The following is a 21,592-nucleotide window of genomic DNA, read 5'->3' as shown; positions in this document are numbered from 1 at the left end:
TCATGGCCAAACAGTTGTATTTTTGTTTCATCAGACCAGAGGACATTTATCCAAAAAGTATGATCTTTGTCCCCATGTACAGTTGCAAACCGTAGTCTGGCTTTATAATGGCGGTTTTGGAGCAATGGCTTCTTCCTTGCTGAGCGGCCTTTCAGGTTATATCGATATAGGACTCGTTTTACTGTGGATATAGATACTTTTGTACCCATTTCCTCCAGCATCTTTCACAGGGTCCTTTGCTGTTTGCACTTTTCGCACCAAAGTACGTTCATCTCTAGGAGACAGAACGTGTCTCCTTCCTGAGCGGTGTGACAGCTGCGTGGTCCTATGGTGTTTATACGTCGTACTATTGTTTGTACAGATGAACCTTCAGGCGTTTGGAAATTGCTCCCAAGGATGGACCAGACTTGTGGAGGTCTACAATGTTTTGGCTGATTTCTTTAGATTTTCCCATGATGTCAAGCAAAGAGGCACTGATTTGAAGGTAGGCCTTGAAATACATCCACAGGTACACCTCCAATTGACTCAAATTATGTTACTTAGCCTATCAGAAGCTTCTAAAGCCATGACATAATTTTCTGGAATTATCCGAGTTGTTTAAAGGCACAGTCAACTTAGTGTATGTAAACTTCTGACCCACTGGAATTGTGATACAGTGAATTATAATTGAAATAATCTGTCTGTAAACAATTGTTGGAAAAATGACTTGTGTCATGCACAAAGTAAATGTCCTAACTGACTTGCCAAAACTATAGTTTGTTAACAAGAAATTTGTAAAGTGGTTGAAAAACGAGTTTTAAAACCTCTCTGGGATAGGCGTCCTGCTAGCGGTGAAACTGGAGAGCGCGGTGAAACTGGAGAGCGCACATTTCAAATAAATGATCATAAAATGATGGATATTCAACATTTATGTACATACAAGTGTCTTATATTGGTTAAAAGCTTAAATTTGTATTAAACTAACTGCACTGTTCGATTTACAATGGGCTTTACAGCGAAAGCATGCCATGCGATTGCATGCCCCGCATCAAAATATTTTTCCACCAGCACAGTTTTCACAAATTCAAAAATAGCGATTACATATTCACTTACTTTTTAAAAATCTTCGTCTGATTTGTCATCCAAAGGGTCCCAGCTACAACATGTAGTGTTGTTTTGTTAGATAAAATCCTTCTTTATATCCCAAAAAGTCTGTTGGCGCCATTGATTTGAGTAATCCACTCGTTCAACATGCAGAGAAAGGAATCCAAAAAGCTACTGCTAAACTTTGCTGAAACTTTGTTGAAACAAGTCAAAATATGTTTCTATTTAATCCTCAGGTACATTTATACAAACTTCAGAGTGTTTTATTTCCAATGGTACCAATTATATGCATATCCTGGCTTCATAGGGACTGCGGTTGAAAATTAGCCGGCTGGCTAAAACCGGCACTTTTACTGAAACGTTGATTAATGTGCACTGTCCATGTAAAAATAAAAATAAACTCAACTCAACTCATAGCCTGAGCAACAGGCAGTTTGCTTTGGGCATGTCAGTCAGACAGGAAGTGGAGAAAATAGGGGCCTAAAAATTCCAGAATTAACTTTTAACAAGGTACATCTGTTAATTGAAAAACATTCCAGGTGACTACCTCATGAATCTGGTTGAGAGAATGACAAGAGCGTGCAAGCTGTCATCAAGGCAAAGGGTGGCTACTTTGAAGAATCTCAAATATAAAATATTTAGATTTTTTTAACACTTTTTTGGTTACTACATGATTCCATATGTGTTGTTTCATAGTTTTGATGTCTTCACTATTATGCTACAATTTAGAAAATCATAAAAATAAAGAAAAACCTTTGAATGAGTAGTTGTGTCCAAACTGTATATGTCCCGTGTAGCTCAGTTGGTAGAGTGCCGCATGGTGCTTGCACAGCTGTATCGCCCCAGGGTTGTGGGTTCAATTCCCACAGGGGACCATAATGAAAATGTATGTGCTCACTACTCTAAGTTGCTATGGATATAAATGACTAAAATGTTCAGTCCCTGAATGGCAGCCACTACCAAATCCAGCTTAATTTATAAAGCACATTTCAGACATGCAATGTGCTTTAATAAAAAAAAGCTGAAATATTTACTACACAATAAACATAAGATAAAACCTAAAGAATGATACAAACTGAACAACTAGAAAGCACCAGTCCATTATTACTTAAAGACATGAAGGTCAGTCAATCCGTCTTGCTTTAGGACCACACGGACACCACAGAGCAAACGAATAGAAGCAGCTGTTGTTTGTGTGTGTTTCCAACTCAGCGTTGGAAAAACAAGCAGAGTAGAAACTGACTACTCTTTATTTGATTGATGTAGCTGGCAAGGTAACTGCTGTTTGACTTAACAGAAAAAAGTGTTTATTCCCAGTGCTGATCTCGTAGTGTAACTGACATGTAAAGTTAGCTATTGTTGCTCTCAACTGAAGTTCTGTCTCAAGTGAATTAACTATCTTGATAGCTAGCTAGCTTGTAGCTACCACAGCCAGTTTAGCTCTAGCCTCTAGCTATCTGCCATGTAGCAGTATCTATCAGCTGTTGAGTGTATGGAAATGTTTTGTAGCCTTTGTTTTGTCCCGTTTCAATAGAAGTAAATGAACTTGGCTCGTTTTCGTCAGTTGATGTACCATTAGAGCAAGCCAAAAGATAGCTAATGTTAGCTATTATTTTGCTTCAATCACACTAGACCTGAATCAAATGATGAAACCAACAGCCAAACAATTGAAGACCAATAATCTGACGTTTTTTGATAGTGCAATGTGAGTTTTTATTAGAGTCAGTATAGCAATGTAACATTATAGATCTGTCAGTTTCCCTAGCTAATTCCTTATATTCACACTGTCATGGTATAAACAGCTCTACAGGCTTCACTGTCGTTGTGCACAGTCAGTACACAACACTATGCTCATCATGTCTTAGCAGGATCAGATGTTGACAGGTGTCCCAGCATGGTCAGACTGGGAAGACCAGTCTAGTTAGCAGTGAATGGATACAAAGTTCCATCTTGATTTGATGGGTAAGCTACAGTCAGGGATCTGGGAATAATGGATTGAAACTATTTTAAAGCAGTCTGACAACTCTTAAGTTGATTTCCAAACTGTATCAAGGGTTAATAGAGGCTTTTCCCGATGTCGCAAAACATTTTATAACAAAAATGTGAGGAAGACCTGGGAGAGACTATTGATGATGATGACTAGATATAGATATGTTACAATTTTCAGTCATGTTCATATTATCTCAGACATAAATTACTGCAGTTTAAGACTATGCATAGAAACTGAATATCAGGCACTCAGAAATGTAATTCCTCTGCTGGAGGTCTAAAACACAAATGTGGACATACTTGCATCTCTTATGAAGGCTGGCTGAATTCAGGCGAAGTGTATGTTCTTTTATCTCAGCATGTCTACAGGTTCTCCCTTCTCACAGTTTTTGTTTGCTTGGAAACGTTGATTCTGGAGACTGTTATCAGAAGAAACTGTGTCACCTAGTATTTATAGTGGCTAAGAAATGCATTGCCATTAATTGGAAGGCTGGTTATCCTCCCACAGTCACAATGGATGGCAGAAATGTCAAGTTATGTATCACTAGATTTGATTTATTAAAGAATTAAGGGTATCCTGTGCAACTTTCATAAGGTCTGGATGCCTTATATGGAATACTGTACGACAAAAGGAGTCTATTGTATTGAAAACATGCCCACGTCAGGGAGATACCTATTTACGCAATCCCTAGCTGCTGGGCTGCTCAGTCCTGGCCCTGGGGGTCTTCCGTACTGCTGGTTCTCACTCTGGCCTTGGCCTAACACACCTAAAACCAATAATGAATATACTATTATGCCTATGACATGAATTATACTGCCCACTGTAATTATTGGGACGGTGAAGCATGTTTCTTCTTTTGGCTCTATACTCCACAAGTTTGAATTTGAAATCAAACAAATGTCATAGCCCCAAGACATGCTAAGCTCTCACCATTACAATAACAGGGGAGGCTAGCATTTGTATATGTGTGCGTCAATAACGTTTTCACTCATAATTATTAATGATTCATTCAGGATTATCAATAATCATGGTAGCATCCACATTCATGTAGAAGTGTTCAGAAACATATTCTTATTTACAGTAAAAGTGACCACAAAATTAACATAATCATATTAGATTCTGTAGAAATGCAAGAAATGAGCTTTAGATGACCCAAAAAATTCTGAGGGAGGACCCCCAGACAGGTTATGTCTCCCTCCCCACTTCTAAAACCAAAGTTGTGCCCCTGGAAATAAGTGTTCTTATATTTATTTCTCATCTGGTCATATTAATCCAACTCCACGATAAAACCGAAGTAGCCTGCCAGGCATAATTGAAAAACGGTCCTGCGGGAAAGCGAGCAGCCTCCATTCGCTATTGAAGTGCATACAGCTGACCTGTCTTTTTTCCCCTACCCCTGTTCTTGCCCATTAAAAATGCCCAATTCTATATCAAAACTACTTTTACATTTAAGTAAATACTATATTTAATTGAGAATGATGGGTGAAGGAACAGAGCACAAGCTTTTTCTGCAGCTTTCTCAAATCATCCATAGCCTATAGTCGCTCCATGCAGCTCATACATGTTTTGATTTCTAAGACATGCGAAGGTTTGTATCATTTACAACTAAAGTTGCCAAATAACTCTAAATCTATCGTACACGACCAAATTATCATTTTTACCCTCAACATAGCCACTTTATATGCGCACCTGCTCCAGAATGGGAAAAATGGCCTTTCTATTTTATTCAGCTAAATTTCATTATATCCTTCTTACTATAAAATCACATAATATAAAATAATGGCACGTCCCGTTAAGCATATCTTGTCAGTTAATTAACTAGCCTACAGCCTATGGCATGGAGCATAGCCAGATAACATAGTAGGCCAACATAGTAGGCCAACTCATTCTGTTCTTCTGAAATACATTTTCTTCATATCATAATGTTTCTTTAGACCTGTCTGAAATAAATAATGGATTTATTGTGATGGTGTTTATTCAATTCATTTATTATACTTTTTTTTTAACATGTAGATGTTCCAAGGGCGTTATCAGCTATGCAGCTCCTATGCGTGGAGGCCAGGAGATACTAAACCATGTTAATGTTTAATTAATGGTCAATTACTGTGAGACCGGAAAACTTTTGCATGACCCCAACAGCTCATGCATGGGTATAAGCCTGTGTAGGAGGATTGTGCTGACATTATGAAGTAACATACGTCCCAGTCAGATATTTTACATGAATATTCACAGACGCACTGTATATACAGACTCATGCATACTGTAGTGTATATGTATACATTTGAAGACTTGACGTAATCCCGCTTTGTTGTTATATATCAATGTGAATATAGGATATGACACTGAGTGGTGGTCAGCGTAATCTAGGCGTGATTATTTTCCCTGCAACCTCACACCAGACCAATGTTGAAGCTGCTGTACTCTGTTCTACACGCGAACTGTACATGCATTCTGTCCAGCTCTTTCTACTTTCTCTTTGTCTTTCGCTCGCGCAGACACACACACACACACACACACTACACTGACAATGGCAGCTCAGCAGTGGTGTAAAGTGCTTTAAGTAAAAATACTTTAAAGTACTACTTAAGTATGTTTTTGGGGTATCTGTACTTGACTTTACTATTTATATTTTTGGGAACTTTTACTTCACTATATTCCTAAAGAAAATAATGTACTTTTTACTCAATACATTTTCCCTGACACCCAAAAGTACTCATTACATTTTGACAGGAATTGGTCCAATGCACACACTTGTCAAGAGAACATCCCTGGACATCCTACTGCCTCTGATCTAGTGGACTCACTAAACACAAATGCTTCGTTTGTAAATTATGTATGAGTGTTGGAGTGTGCCCCTGGATATCTGTCCAAATAAATAATAATTGTGCCGTCTGGTTTGCTTAATATAAGGAAGTTTAAATGAATTATACTTTGATACTTAAGTACATTTTAGCAATTCAATGTACTTTGATACCTGTGTGTGTGTGTGTGTGTGTGTGTGTGTGTGTGTGTGTGTGTGTGTGTGTGGTCCAATGCAGCCATTTTTCTCTCAATATTAAATCATTTCGGGGTAACAATTGACCCTCGCTAAGTCCCATCCCCTTGGTTGCTGTTACTAATGCTGACAGGTTTAGCCTTTTATCTTCCGGTGAACATGGAGAAATGCATAGTAATAGCACTAAGGGAACTCTCAAAAGAGGCACTGTACTCAGTAACTTTTGGAGTCAACCATCCCTTATATCAGATAGGACCAGACAAAAGGGCCTTCAACATGCCTTTGAAGGTTCTATTCATAAAATTAAAATAACGCAAGAGCGCAACACAACAAGTAGGAAGGCTAGGATGGAGGCAAAAGCCTACAGGTCCCAGTGTAAGAGGGAGAAACCCCACCAGCTGACCAGTGAGGCAGAGGAGGATGAAATAAAGGAGTAAATTGTTCCTGCACTCCAGGGTAGGTCTCACAATAATTTAAAAACGCATCATGTAAAGTGTTAGTAACTTGTTTCATGAGCTAAAATAAAAGATCCCAGAAATGTTCCAGACACACAAAAACCTTATTTCTCTCAAAGTGTGTGCAGTAATTTGTTTACATCCCTGTTACCGAGCATTTCTCCATTGCCAAGATAACCCATCAACCTTACAGGTGTAGCATATCAAGAAGCTGATTAAACAGCATGATCATTACACAGGTGCACCTTGTGCTGGGAACAATAACAGGCCACTCTAAAATGTGCAATTTTTTCACACAACACAATGCCACAGATGTCTCAAGCTTTAATGGAGCATGCAATTGGCATGCATATTGCAGGAATGTCCACTAGAGCTGTTGCCAGAGAATTGAATGTTCATTCCTCTACCATAAGCTGACTCCAACGCCATTTCAGAGAATTTGGCAGTACATCCAACCGGCCTCACAACCACAGATCACGTGTAACCACGCCAGCCCAGGACCTCCACATCCAGCTTCTTCACCTGCCAGATCATCTGAGACCAGCCACCCAGACAGCTGATGAAATTGTGGATTTGCACAACCAAATAATTTCTCCACAAACTGTCAGAAACCGTCTCAGGGAAGCTCATCTGCATTCTCGTCATCCTCACCAGGGTCTTGACCTGACTGCAGTTTTGCTGTCATAACCAACTTCAGTGGGCAAATGCTCACCTTCGATGGCCTCTGGCACACTGCAGAAGTGTGCTCTTTGCTGGTAAATGCAGGTTTCAGCTGTACTGGGAAGATGGCAGACTGTGTGTATGGTGTCGTGTGGGCGAGCGGTTTACTGATGTCAACGTTGTGAAAAGAGTGCCCCATGGTGGTGGTGGTGTTATGGTATGGGCAGGCATAAGCTATTGATGGCAATTTGAATACACAGAGATATCGTGACAAGATCCTGAGGCCCATTGTCGTGCCATTCATCCTCCGCCATCACCTCACGTTTTAGCATGACAATGCACGGCAGCAGGATCTGTACACAATTCCTGCAAGTTGAAAATGTCCTATTTCTTAGATGGCCTGCATATTCACCAGACATGTCAACAATTGAGCATGTTTGGGATGCTCTGGATTGACTTGTACAACAGTGTGTTCCAGTTCGTGTCAATCTCCAGCAACTTTGCACAGTCATTGAAGAGGAGGGGAACAACATTGCACAGGCCACAATCAACAGCCTGATCAACTATATGCGAAGGATTTGCATGAGGCAAATGGTGGTTAAACCAGATACTGACTGGTTTTCTGATCCATGCCTCTACTTTTTTTTTTACCTCTACAGGACCGGTGTCCCCGTGAGACGGTTGAGCTAACATAGGCTAATGTGATTAGCATGACGTTGTAAGTAACAAAAAACAATCCCAGGACAAAGACATATCTGATATTGGCAGAAAGCTTAAATTCTTGTTAATCTATCTGCACTGTCCAATTTACAGTAGCTGTTACAGTGAAATAATATCATGCTATTGTTGAGGACAGTGCACAATTATGAACTTGAAAATGTATTAATAAACCAATTAGGCACATTTGGGCAGTCTTGATACAAATCTTTGAACAGATATACAATGGATTTATTGGATCAGTGCAAAACTTTGCACATACAATGCTGCCATGTAGTGGCCAAAATCTAAATTGGGCCTGGGCTGGAATAATACTTTATGGCCTTTCTCTTGCATTTCAAAAACGATGGTACGAAAATATATATATTTTTAAATGAATGCTTTTGTCTTTGTATTATCTTTTACCAGATCTGATGCGTTATATTCTCCTACAATAATTTCACATTTCCACAAACTTCAGTGTTTCCTTCCAAATGGTATCAAGAATATGCATATGTTTGCTTCAGGTCCTGAGCTATAGGCAGTTAGATTTGGGTATGTAATTTTAGGCGAAATTTAAAAAAAAAAATTTTTTAAAGGGTCAGATCCTTAAGAGTTACGTATCTGTTACCAACAGATGCATATCTGTATTCCCAGTCATGTGCAATCCAATCCAATCCATGTGCAATTCATTGAAGTTGTTGCATGATGCTTTAATATTTTTTTCAGGTGTACATTGTGTACATTATCAGCTGTGGTTAGCAGTTATACTAACTAAAACAACCAATGTCCTCGCCCCAACAAACCTACCATTCTAGGCTAGCTCCACAGGTTACTGCTCCCATGTTGTCGGGCTTATCCACACACTGACCATCTGGAAAGCTCAAGATGAAATGTCCACTACAAGCATGCCACAACAGTGGCATAAGCCAAGAGGCAAGACGATTGATGCCAAGCCTATTACAGCAGTCGTGGTGGCAAAGTCGGAAGAGAAGACCAGTCTACTGCAGTTACAACTTTGACAAGTGAGCTACAGGTGAATGCTTTGTTTATGTCTAATAAATGTAATAACCATTTCAGCCACAAGAGGGTATTGTAACAGAGAGGCAAGTCCATTATATCTTCAACTGTCACATATCAAAGAAACCCATGTTATAGAAGTGGGCAGGAACTTACTGTATCGGCACAAATCTATGGTTAGCAGCGGAAACAGTAGGGTATGCATAAACAGATGTCATCAAATGTATGTGTGTGCGCGTGTGTGGGGGATGTATATGTGCATCACTACAGCCTTCCTCTGAGACCTAAAAATAGTGCCCTCCCTGTTGTGCAGAAGGTCACTGTGTCTATCTGTGTATGTGGGAACTAGCCTACTTCTTAAGAATCTGTGGCTGGAAGTTGGATACATAAAGTCCAGCGAGGAATTGAATAAAGTGCTGACACTTTGTAAGTCCATGTGAAACCTGAAAGCCAGATCTTTAAGGTCAAAATGTTGAGTTTCATCAGCACAAGTTCGAACTGCTGACACAGGGGCATCTTTTGAATCTGCCTATCTACTTTCTTGTATGTCAAGGGTACATTTGTCTTTGGGGCTGTTTTATATATTTTTTTAAGTTATTCAAGTGATCATAAGTAAACCCAGTGCAGTATTGGAAGTATTTGGGGACACTGCTGTTATTTGCTGACTCTGTTAAATGGTTAGGGCTTTGAGTTTCCTTTTTGAGCGAGTTGAATCTTTAACCTCTTCCCTTCCTCATTTACTTCTTCCAACTGGGATGCTCCTCTATACACTCTGGAAACACAAAATACACCAAATTATTACAATTAGAATTCCTACAGATTTGAACAAGATGTTGGTGCTTTGTAATAACTGTTCGTTACAGTGTTCTTTTGCAGCTCAAACTATTAGAGAACACAGGGCCCCCATCATCCTCCTCCAACTCTATTGATGAGTTCTCAACATGTCCTCTGCCACCACAACCAAACCGTTTCTCTACAGTTCTGAATTATAATCAGCCCTTTTCCACAGTGATTTGATGATCTCCCAGTCTGAAGCAGAGGCACTGGAAAAAGAGAACAGACAGCAGAGCAACAATAACACCTGGCATCGTGTCTGCTCCCAGCACCTTACTTCATTCTCTTTTAAGAAGGTGTGCTCCAGGGTAGCAGACGTTAACAGTCTTGCCACCGGCATGCAGGGAAGAAGAAGACAGTGCAGACCAAGGCGAGGCAAGAGAGGCCTGGAGCTTGAGCCTGTTTCAGCAGCACTGTACACGGAAGTCACTGGGCACAAAGTGTTCCATGTGGCCTTGTTGTCAACCCCCATGATCCCTATTTAGGCACATCCCCTGACAAGAAAGTCCAGAGTAAGCAGAACCCAAGCCACAGGTTTCTGTAAATGAAGTGCCCAGACCAAGATAGCTTTACAGGTTGTAAATACCTCCGTCAAAGAGCTTATGATACCCACTCTCTCAACCCTAATTATGAGTACCACTACCAAATTATGGGACAAATGGGAATCACAAGGATGTCGTGGTCTGATTTATTTGTCATGTGTATAAATTACTTTCACCTAGATCGTGTTCACGTTAACACAGAAAAGTGGGAGAGAATGAAAAGCAGGCTGAACTGCTTCTTTTTTTGAAATAGTTAATATAGTACCTACATTGTAAACCCCAAGGCATTTTTAACTCAAATACTTCCAGTAAGTTGTACTCAAAGTCAATGAAAAGTCATTATTACTTAAAATGTTTACGTGGTACAGACTCAAAACTAAATGAAACGTCACACCAACTATTTTATTTTAGATATGTTAACAGCATACTCTACTGCAGGTAGATTTTTTTAGAATTGTTTTTAATATCATCCCATCTGGTTTGCACTTAGTGGGACTATCATTTGTTTTTCAACAGGACAATGACCCAACACACCTCCAGGCTGTGTAAGGGCTATTTGACCAAGAAGGAGAGTGATGGAGTGCTGCTTCAGATGACCTGGCCTCTGCAATCACCTGTCCTCAACCCATTTGAGATGGTTTGGGATGAGTTTGACCACAGAGGGAAGGAAAAGCAGCCACCAAGTGCTCGGCATATGTGGGAACTCCTTCAAGACTGTTAGAAAAGCATTCCAGGTGAAGCTGGATGAGAGAATGCCAGGAGTATGCAAAACTGTCATCAAGGCAAAGGGTGGCTACCTCAAAGAATCTCAAATATAACATCTATTTTGATTTGTTTAACACTTTTGGTTACTACATGATTCCATATGTGTTATTTCATAGTGTTGATGTCTTCACTATTATTCTACAGTGTAGAAAATAGTAAAAATAAAGAAAAACCCTTGAATGAGTAGGTGTGTCCAAACTTTTGACTGGTACTGAATGTAAATAAGGTATTTGCTAAAATTGATAAAAACCTGTTTTCACTTTGTCATTGTGGGGTATTGTGTGGATTGATGAGGAATAAAAGTTATTTAATCCATTTTAGAATAAGGCTGTAACGAAGCAAAATGTGGAAAAACTGAAGGGGTCTGAATTCCTTCCGAATGCACTGCATGTGACCTTCATTATCGTGCTTGTAATTCAACTGTGACTGAAGTTGTCAACAATCCTTTATCCACAACCTACACTTCTCTCCGTTAAATTTAGGTTTTGGAAAGGGTATAAAAAAGATAGCCTCTAACCGCTCCAGGTACTGACTGTCAGTATGTTTATTATGTAAATACCTTGATTTTGTTTGTCCCCGGGAAGAGTAGCTGCTGTCTTTGCTGAAGTTAATGGGGATCCTTAATAAATAAACATAAAAATATATCTTTATAGGCTCTTGTAAATACTTGTAATATCCATAGTAAATGGAATTGACTGTTTTGCATCTGTGCTTTTTGCAGTAGATACCCATGTGTTTATACACACACACACACGTACACACCCACACACACATACACACACATATACACACAAACACACACATACACACCCAGACACACACACATATACACACACACACACACACACACACACACACACACACGTACGTACACACACACCACACACACAGACACACATAGACGCACTGTGGTCCTGCTGGCTAATTCATTCCTCACACCAGCCATTATAGTATGCCACAATTAGCCACGCTTAGTTTGTGTTAGACGTTTGTTCCTGACACTTTCAATTAGAACACATTGCAAAGCAAAAATAGCTCATTACAGGACTGACACTGGAGAAAGAACACCTAGTGGTGTAATTTGGTCTGGATTGCACCATGTAGCGTTAGGGTGTTTGCAGGTAACACTTAAATTAATTGTGTAATTGTCTGATTTGTTGTTGTTTTTTGTCTTGATTCATAAAGGTAATAATGGTGATGGTGATTTCTATTCAGTCAGATCTCAAAATTCAAAAGGCAGTCGCACATCTGAGCTATCTTTGTTGCAGGTGCCTAGTAACAGTTGAATAAGATGAGAAAAAGCAAGAAACCTGCACACTGCTCTTGCTAGGATCACTGCTCTTTAATAAGTTTTATGTAAATAAAATAGTATGGTCTTTGTCTTTCAAGTAGTTCAAATGTTTTATGCTCTTTATATGTTTCCATCATAAACAGGCCCGTTTGTTATAAAAATCCATAATAATTATTATCCAAATCATATAGAAAAGTCACATCGTTCATTCCAAGTGAAGTGCATTTCAAAGTATATTGGCATGACACAGCCTCATTTACATGTTTTATATGCTGCACAAACATGCAACTGAGACTCATGTAAATGTGGATGTCTGCTCTGCTCTGCTGCAATCTGATCACGCCGAAAACATTCAGAAGCCCAAGGTTGACTCTGCCCCAATGAGTCAGTGAGTTAGCTAGCGGTGAGAGTAGACATTCTCTCTGAAGACTACAGGAGTAGTCAGTTATTTGTGGTGTTATTGTCAAAGCCTCAAATCTTCTCTAGTTGTCTTTCACTGGCCAGAAATCAGGGCAGCCCACTTACTTTGCCTGCTGCTCATGATTTAAAACAAAAATAAAACAAAAATAAAATGCAAATTAAAATGCAATTAATTACTTTTCTGGATTTTTGATTCCGTCTCTCACAGTTGAAGTGTACCTATGATAAAAATTACAGACCTCTACATGCTTTGTAAGTAGGAAAACCTGCAAAATAGGCAGTGTGTCAAATACTTGTTCTCCCGACTGTATATGACCAGGTACAATAATGAGATAGATGTGTTTTACAGTAGTGATATAACGGGAGAGATATTTTATCTGATTGGGTTGGAGGAGAAGTAAAGGTATTAAAGGGTGGGAGGTAGCCTAGCAGTTAGAGTGTTGGGCCAGTAACCGAAAGGTTGCTGGTTCAAATACCTGAGATGCCAAAATGAAAAATTTATCCAAATGCCCTTGAGCAAGGCACAGAATCCTAATGTTTTCTGAGTTGCTGTACCACTGTGACTAACCCTGTAAGTCAACACATTTCACTGCATTGGTCTGGTGTATGTGACAATGTAATAATTGCATTAGGTTTTCTCTCCTGATATTTCTTTATATATAAAAAAAAAAATTACACTCACACGTACATACATGAGCACACACACACACACACACAGTTTTTTCTAATGAACATGTTTCAGTTCCCCAGAGTTGTGACGCATCTGTAGTTTAGAGCTCTGATCTATCCCAGATTGATCATTTAGAATAACGATAATGTGAACCGATGAACGCAAAGACTGTGTTATTATCATACCCTTTCATTTTCAACACTTTCCCCTGCTTTCACTCCAGCTGTCGAGTGAAGCGGATGAAATAAATAAGTAGGGTAATCGTCATTTGATGGTGATGCACGGTCAACTTCACCAGATCAAAAGAAATGCCATCTTTCAATCACAGTCTACAGAGGGAAGAATTCGGCTTGAAACGTGGTTTCCAGTTCAGGCTGTTCCCGAGTTTGCTGTGTGCAATTAAATCAGAAAGCAAATCAATGGATTTGAAGTCTTGAAGAGACTAGTGGCGCATGGCTGCCCAGAAGCTTCAATAACTTCCCGTCCTCAAACAGGGATGCAGTGTTGTTGTTTACACAAACACCATCCTTGCTGGTGAAAATATTTTTGCTTAGTTCAACGGAAGGATGATTAGTGGACTTGAAAGCGCCCACGCGGAGGACCTGTGTGAAGTCTTCACGCTCCAACCTTTCACCTATTAGCCACCCATCAAGTATTCAGTGGAAAGGAGAGAAAGCACACACACACTCACACAAACAAACAAACAAACAAACAAACACGCACAATCCCACATTCAAGCATGCACACACACAAACACACACTTACCCCAACCTTCACACACACACACACACACACACACACACACACACACACACACACACACACACACACACACACACACACACACACACACACACACACACACACACACACATATACACACTCCTCTATCTCCACACTTTACATGTTCCATCTAATGAGGTTCACCCATTTTCTATCTAGACGAGAATTTAAGCGCTGTAGACAAGGTTAGGACATGGGCCATAGCAGCAACCAGCCCGGTCCATAATGACAAGCGGACGGAGCTCTAGGAGAGTCTAAGAGACACAAGTTAATTAGCGTAAATCCTTGCCACTCCTGGCCTGAGTCGATTACTAATTTAATGGCTTTATTAGACAGGGTTTTTGTATAATTAAATCCCTCTAATCTTATTTGCAAAGTATTGTGGAGGATAAGCCCAAGGTGATCCCATGTGCGGGATGGCTGAGAGTCAAAATAAGTGTCAACACACACACACACACACAAACATACACACTTGCACGCACAGACGCACACAGAAAAGGTCATGACACATTCTAGAAAACAGATGTTCAAACACAAAACACAAACACCAGCCAGGTCGTTCAAGATTGAGGATGTCTAGAGTTGCGTTCAAAACCAGCCACTAGAGGCAACAGTGAGCGCTATTACCATCAAGTAGGCTTGGGTGTTGTGGATGGATGGGTGTAATACCAAGACTCTGGATCAGAAGGTTGTATGTTCAATCCCAGTTGTGGACACTTAATTTGTAGTTTTATCCCAAACCTTAACCCTTACCATTCATAACCATATCCCAAACCTTAACATATTATTTTTGTATTTATTGAACCTTTATTTAACTAGGCAAGTCTGTTAAAAACAAATTCTTATGTACAATGATGGCCTACTCCAGCCAAACTCCAACGACACTGGGCCAATTGTGCACCGCCCTATGGGACTCCCAATCACAGCCAGATGTGATACAGCCTGGATTCAAACCAGGGACTGTAGTGACACCTCTTGCACTGATATACAGTGCCTTAGACTGCTGTGCCACTCGGGAGCCCCATAACACTAGCCCAAACCTTAACCCTAACCTCAACCATTCGTAATGAGTGCCTAAACTTAACCCTTAAATAAGAAATGTAACGTTTGGAGAACGTGGATGAACATCCAATTCTGCAGTGAGATTGTGAGAACTTGTTGCAAACACACCCACACACAGTAAACGTCATGCCTTACCGTAGAAGTGGTTTGTCAATGAGAAATACAGCAGGCTATGTGAGAAATCCGGATAGTCATGATGATACAGAACGATCTTGAAATTGACCTCTATCAGGTGTTGAGATATGGAGCCTGAACACTGTGCACATTCTGCATCTCATCACATCCATTTCTACATTAACAAGCCATTTTCATTAGGACGTCAGTGTAGAAATCTCCAACAAATCATTTAATGGGAGTCTAGTACAGATTAAAAACACAGCATAGCCTTGCTTTAAATCAACTGCACTGAGAGAGTCTATTTTCATTTCCATTGTGGTTGTTGTTAGACTATCAGCAACTCTGTTTATCCCTCTGGCAGAGGGAGAAACATTTCAGTGACTGTTCAGACTGTGCAGTCCCCTGGCTTCCTGGTTGGCTACTCCAGCAAGTGGTGACAGAAACCTCTACCAGGCACAGCAACTCTCAGCTAAACACTCTGTCACCAGCTGAATGGAGCTTGCTGTTGGGCCTTTCAGGAACCAAAACGTCAACTGAAAACGTCCAGGGGAAGAGTATGCTATGAAAGGGACTTGTCATTTTGCCAGTAATGTACTTACAGTAGCAACGAGACCTACTGGAGTTAAGTAAAAAATAACAGTGATAATGGCAATTGTTTTTACAGGTTGGCGTTTGCATTGAGTGTCTCCAAAGGTGTCTTCAATAACGATAAAGGACATTGGTGCTTTCGTAGCATGTTGAGGATAACAAAAAGTGTTTTAGTCCACTCTGTTGTCATGATTGTCCTGATCAGGTCAGGTTACAGGAGACCACAACCCTACAGATTATCTCTCAACCCCAACAGAGGAGGAGAGATCTAGGTCTGAAGATGTGGGGATTTTATGACCACTCATGCCCCTGGTAAATCTTAGGCCACAGACAAATTCCTTTTGTCCTGTTACTATGGAGAACCAGCCTCAGAACATTAAACATGAAATAAAGGGACTTTGGAACAATGGTTTCCGTCAGCCACAATGGTGGCCATGACGATAGATGGAATATTAAAATGTATGTCATTTTTGTTTTGTTATTAAAGGTTAATAGATGATGTTATTACGAAAACATTGTAACGTCAACAGTTTACCTAGTATATGTTTGATGTTTATACATTGTACATTGTATGGAAAATGTCCAAATCAAAGATAATGTTTTGGTAAAGATGAAATGTGAAGTTACTTGTCTAAAATTAGATTTGAATCAAATCTAGATCTTGCCCATAACTTGGTATGCCCAGAGAATTGCCCTAAAGGCGGTCACGCCCACTTCTGACCCGAGGAGGGTATAAAACCTGTGAGTAAAGAATTTACAGAGCAGACTACGTGACCCAAGCTGCAGCCGAGGTCTAAAAGGTCAACAAACCCAAAACGCAGCACAAGTTTGAAGACAAAGAAATATTTTTCTACCCAAGCTACGGATGAGTAGCTGTGTCTAAGCGGCTGAATTCAAGTCAAACCACCTAGCCTCCACCTCCCATCGAATCGTGGTATCTACACTGTTTCATTCCTACGCTGTGAGTTCTGAGCTACAGAGCTGTCTGTCCTATGAAGAGCCCTTCCAGAACAAGGGCTAGGGAACAGAATCCTAAGCCAAAAGGGCACTGACATCGTGAGGACGAACAGAGAGGTGCGCCGGAGAAGTGAGTCATTGAGCAGCCTGGACGGTCAGGCATGTCCATTTTTCAGCATAGCTGACAAATTCACCCACATGTATATTTCTCTCGTGTACTTTCTCTTTTTCTCTCTCTTTTAAATCCCCATTTTGGGTAACACGCGCCATAGAAAGTTGGCCCGTTATACTAAGTTCTAATCAATAGCCTAGAATGTGTTTTTGTGTATGTGTATCTTTTATCATAATTTTAGCTTTCTAGTAAATGAATACTCAACTAAATTGGTATGGTACGAACTCATTGGTGAGACCCCGGTCCGTGCAGATTCTCGGATTATGAGACGTTCAGAACGAGATTGTAGAGGTAACTGATTAATTAGCTTGTTGTTGTAAAATCGATATTCTTATATTCTTTGAGTTAATTTGGGAAATAAACTTATTTTCCCATGGTGCCCCAGGTTAATGAGTTAATAATTGCTTGATTCAGTTAATCACGCAATTAGAAACTTTTATTCATTCGATGAGCAACAGTCGTCACATTAATAGGGATAGGCGGGACGCAAATGTCTCAACTGGCCAATAGCCAGGGAAAATGCAGAGCGCCAGATTCAAATAAAATACTATAAAACTCAAACTTTCATTAAATCACACATGTAAGATACTCAATTAAAACTACACTCGTTGTGAATCCAGCCAACATGTCAGATTTTAAAAATGCTTTTCGGCGAAAGCATAAGAACCTATTATCTGATAGCCTGCACCATCTGCACCAGCAGTAATCAAAGAAGTTAGCATATTTCAACCCTGCAGGCGCTACACAAAACGCTGAAATAAAATATAAAACATGCATTACCTTTGATGAGCTTCTTTTGTTGGCCCTCCAATATGTCCCATAAACATCACAATTGGTCCTTTTTTTCGATTAATTATGTCCATATATATCCAAAATGTCCATTTATAAAGCGCGTTTGATTCAGAAAAAAACAGCTTACAAAAAACGCAACGTCACTACAAAATATTTCAAAAGTTGCCTAGAAACTTTGCCAAAATATTTCAAACGACTTTTGTAATACAACTTTAGGTATTTTTAAACGTTAATAATCGATCAAATTGTAGACGGGGCAATCTGTGTTCAATACAGGAATGAAAACAAACCAGCGCTGCTTTTCACGTCTTGCGCAACTCACAAAAGTGTTACCCAGTTCCGAGTTTGCCTACTTCTTCATTGCACAAAGGAATAACCTCAACCAAATTCCAAAGACTGGTGACATCCAGTGGAAGCGGTAGGAACTGAAAACAGGTTCCTATGAAATATCCCGTGGCAATGACAAATCAGGGAACAGAGAGGGAAAAAAATAGAAAATTCTGAAAGTCCTCAGGGTTTTGCCTGCTACATAAGTTCTGTTATACTCACAGACATGATTCAAATAGTTTTAGAAACCTCAGAGTTTTTTCTATCCAAATATATGAATACTATGCATTTCATATATATTATATTTGTCACGAATCCCGTTTCCTGAGTCTGTTTTTGCCTATGTTCTGTCCTGGAGAGTTTTTCCGGCGTCCTGGAACGCACCCTGTCTGGTTGCCGGGCAATGTAGCCAGTTGGGGTTTCTGATTACCCGCACCTGTATCCCATCAGCTATCTGCACACCTGGTCCTGATCATCATCTCTCCTCTTTATAAGCCCGGACCTGACATCCATTCCCTGCCGGATCGTTAGCCATGAACAGTATGTTGTGCCAGAGTATCAGCCTCAAGTTGGATAGAAGTTGTTTTGTTGTTTGTTACGTATTGCTTGCCTTGAACTTACCTCTGTTTGTTCTGTCTTCAGTTACTCACCCGGATCATTTACCCCATTCCCGCCTGGTCGTCAGAAGATTCCGCTTCCCCATTGGATCCACCTATTTACTCCCATCAACTCATCACCGCTACCCGCTACACCACCTGGATATATCTACCCATTCACTTGTAAATAAATACTCACCTTTTTCCTACTCTCCTTGTCCTGGTCTGCTTCTGGGTTCGACTTTGAAGAATCGTGACAGAACGATCCGGCCAAGAATGAACCCAGCGGACCTGGATTCCGTTTGCCATGCCATTACCCAGCAGGGGAAGACATTGGGACAACACAAGACGGAGCTACAGGAGATAGCGGTTGCAATCCAGAAATTATCTGCTAGCTTGACACAGATCCAGGATCAGCTCAGTTTGCTGGCGATTCATTCACCACCTGTTTCACCCATCTCACCTGCCGTGCCTGATGTGTTTTCCTTCCGTGAACCCAAGGTACCGACGCCTGATAAATATGAAGGGGATTTGGGAAGATGCCGTTCGTTTCTTATGCAGTGTGGGTTAGTGTTTGATCTGCAGCCCCATTCTTACGCCACTGACAAGGCTAGGATAGCCTTTGTTATTGAACTGCTGCGTGGAAGAGCTCTGGAATGGGCTTCAGCCGTTTGGGAACGACAGGGGACCTGCATGTCTTCATACCAGGAATTCACGGGAGAGCTGAGAAGGCTTTTTGATCATCCAGTCCGAGGTAAGGACGCAGCTAAACGTTTGTTCACTCTTCGCCAAGGAGCTCGCAGTGTGACAGACTTTATGATCGAGTTCAGGACATTGTCTGTGGAGAGTGGTTGGAATGAGGAGTCACTACAAGCGGCTTTTTACCAGGGGTTGTCGGAGAAACTCAAGGACGAGCTGATATCCTATCCAGAGCCTAGTGATCTAGACAGCTTGGTCACTTTATCTATTCGGGTAGATAATAGAGTCCGAGAGAGAAGGAGGGAGAAGCAGTGGGGCCCATCCAATCAATCAGCAACTCGGTTACCATTCGGTTCAGGAAGTGAACCAGAACGTATTGATCGTTATTCCCCACACGGGATTAGTGGAGGGGTCTTGCCACCAGATCCTGAACCAATGCAAGTGGGGCGACACGGGCTAACTAAGGAGGAGCGCCAACGTAGACGTGAGACCAACAGCTGTTTCTACTGTGGTAGCTCAGGACATTACATCTCCACTTGTCCACAGCGCTCGTTAAACTGCCCGGCTCGCTAGTTTTGGGAGGAATTTTAGCGAGCCAGATTCAACCTCCCCAGAATCCTGTCAGACCCCGTTTTCCTGCGACCCTTATGAATAAGGATCAGAGCTTAGAGATGAACGCTCTTATCGATTCAGGTGCCGATGGCAGCTTTATTGATGCCGACTTGGTGGAACAGCTGGGGCTTTCTAAGGAGCAATTGCCGGAAGCCATTGAAGCAACCACTCTGAACGGCAGTAGTCTGGCACGGATCACTATGAGGACTGAACCGGTTAAGATGTTGTTGTCGGGGAATCATTCAGAGTTTATCTCCTTCTTCATTCTGTCCTCACCCCATGTTCCTCTGGTTCTTGGTTACCCCTGGCTGAAGGAACACAATCCCTCGTTTGATTGGGTGACGGGTAAGGTAACTAGTTGGAGCATTGATTGTCATGCTAACTGTCTTAGGACTGCCTGTTCTCCTGCCATTTCCAGTCAGGTCAGTGACTCTGTTCCTCCTGATTTGTCCCTGGTTCCAGAAACATATCACGAGTTGGGTGAAGTATTCAGTAAACAGAAGGCTCAGTCCCTTCCTCCCCACCGACCTTATGACTGTGCGATTAATCTGTTTCCTGGAGCCTCCTTACCCAAGGGACGGTTATACAGTATCTCTCGACCTGAACGTGAGGCCTTGGAGACCTACATCAAGGAGTCTCTAGCTGCAGGTCTCATTCGGCCCTCGTCATCACCTCTGGGAGCAGGATTTTTTTTTGTGAGCCACATCTTGTTTTAAACCCGGCCAAAAGAAATGTCGAAGGATCCGATCATACGTCTTTGTAATTCCTAAATGACCAGACCACTGGTGATCATGAGCAAGGGATAACACATTTTGTCGAAAGGCTGTAGGAATCTTTATTTGGTAAACAGCATTCCAATCTCCACCCGCGTCAACATGGGATTTCCATTTACGCATGAGGAGATTACCATCAATGAAGTAAGCCACATTCTTCTTCTTCACCTCTTCTAACGAGACAACACTAGAAAAACATTTAGCAAGCTTGTTGTCAACCTTTTGGTTAGCAATCAGCTGCTCACGAGTGACTGGTAACTGTATTGCATCAGCAATAACTTCAACGTACTTTGATTCTTTCCTGGGCTGTTTGTGCTTCTCAGAGGTATCACACAATCCATCCTCTTGATCATCCTCTTTGAACAGAACCGTGTTCGACAAATCTATCACGTCACCCTCTTGTAGTGCCTGAGCACGAGTGACAGCACAAGCGGGGAACACATGTAGATAACTCTGTGCCAACTCATTCGAGAGAGAGTGGTCACTTTTATCCAATACTTCCAATATGGGTACTACCTTTCCTCCGGCAATATTGTTACCCATTATAAAGGTCACACCTTTCACTGGCAACTTAGGACGTACCCCCACTCTGAATATTCCACTGATTAACTCAGAGTGTACTTTCACAAAGTGCAATGGCACTGGGATAAAACCCATTTCAATACCCTGCACTAACACACTGGAACCACAGTA

General features: G+C 41.0%; 1 long non-coding RNA gene across 1 annotated transcript; it reads left to right on the top strand.

Annotated features, from left to right (window-relative positions):
• Positions 1-2,235: 2,235 nt before the first annotated feature.
• Positions 2,236-5,961, top strand: LOC139407312 (uncharacterized). Its single transcript, XR_011634089.1, has 2 exons — positions 2,236-2,357; positions 2,949-5,961. It is a non-coding gene; the product is annotated as an uncharacterized lncRNA (long non-coding RNA).
• Positions 5,962-21,592: the final 15,631 nt, after the last annotated feature.

This window comes from Oncorhynchus clarkii, chromosome 4 (genome assembly GCF_045791955.1).
Source record: "Oncorhynchus clarkii lewisi isolate Uvic-CL-2024 chromosome 4, UVic_Ocla_1.0, whole genome shotgun sequence".
Taxonomy (NCBI): Eukaryota; Metazoa; Chordata; class Actinopteri; order Salmoniformes; family Salmonidae; genus Oncorhynchus; species Oncorhynchus clarkii.
Note: the sequence above shows the minus strand (reverse complement) of the source record. Positions and strands in the feature narration are given on the sequence as shown.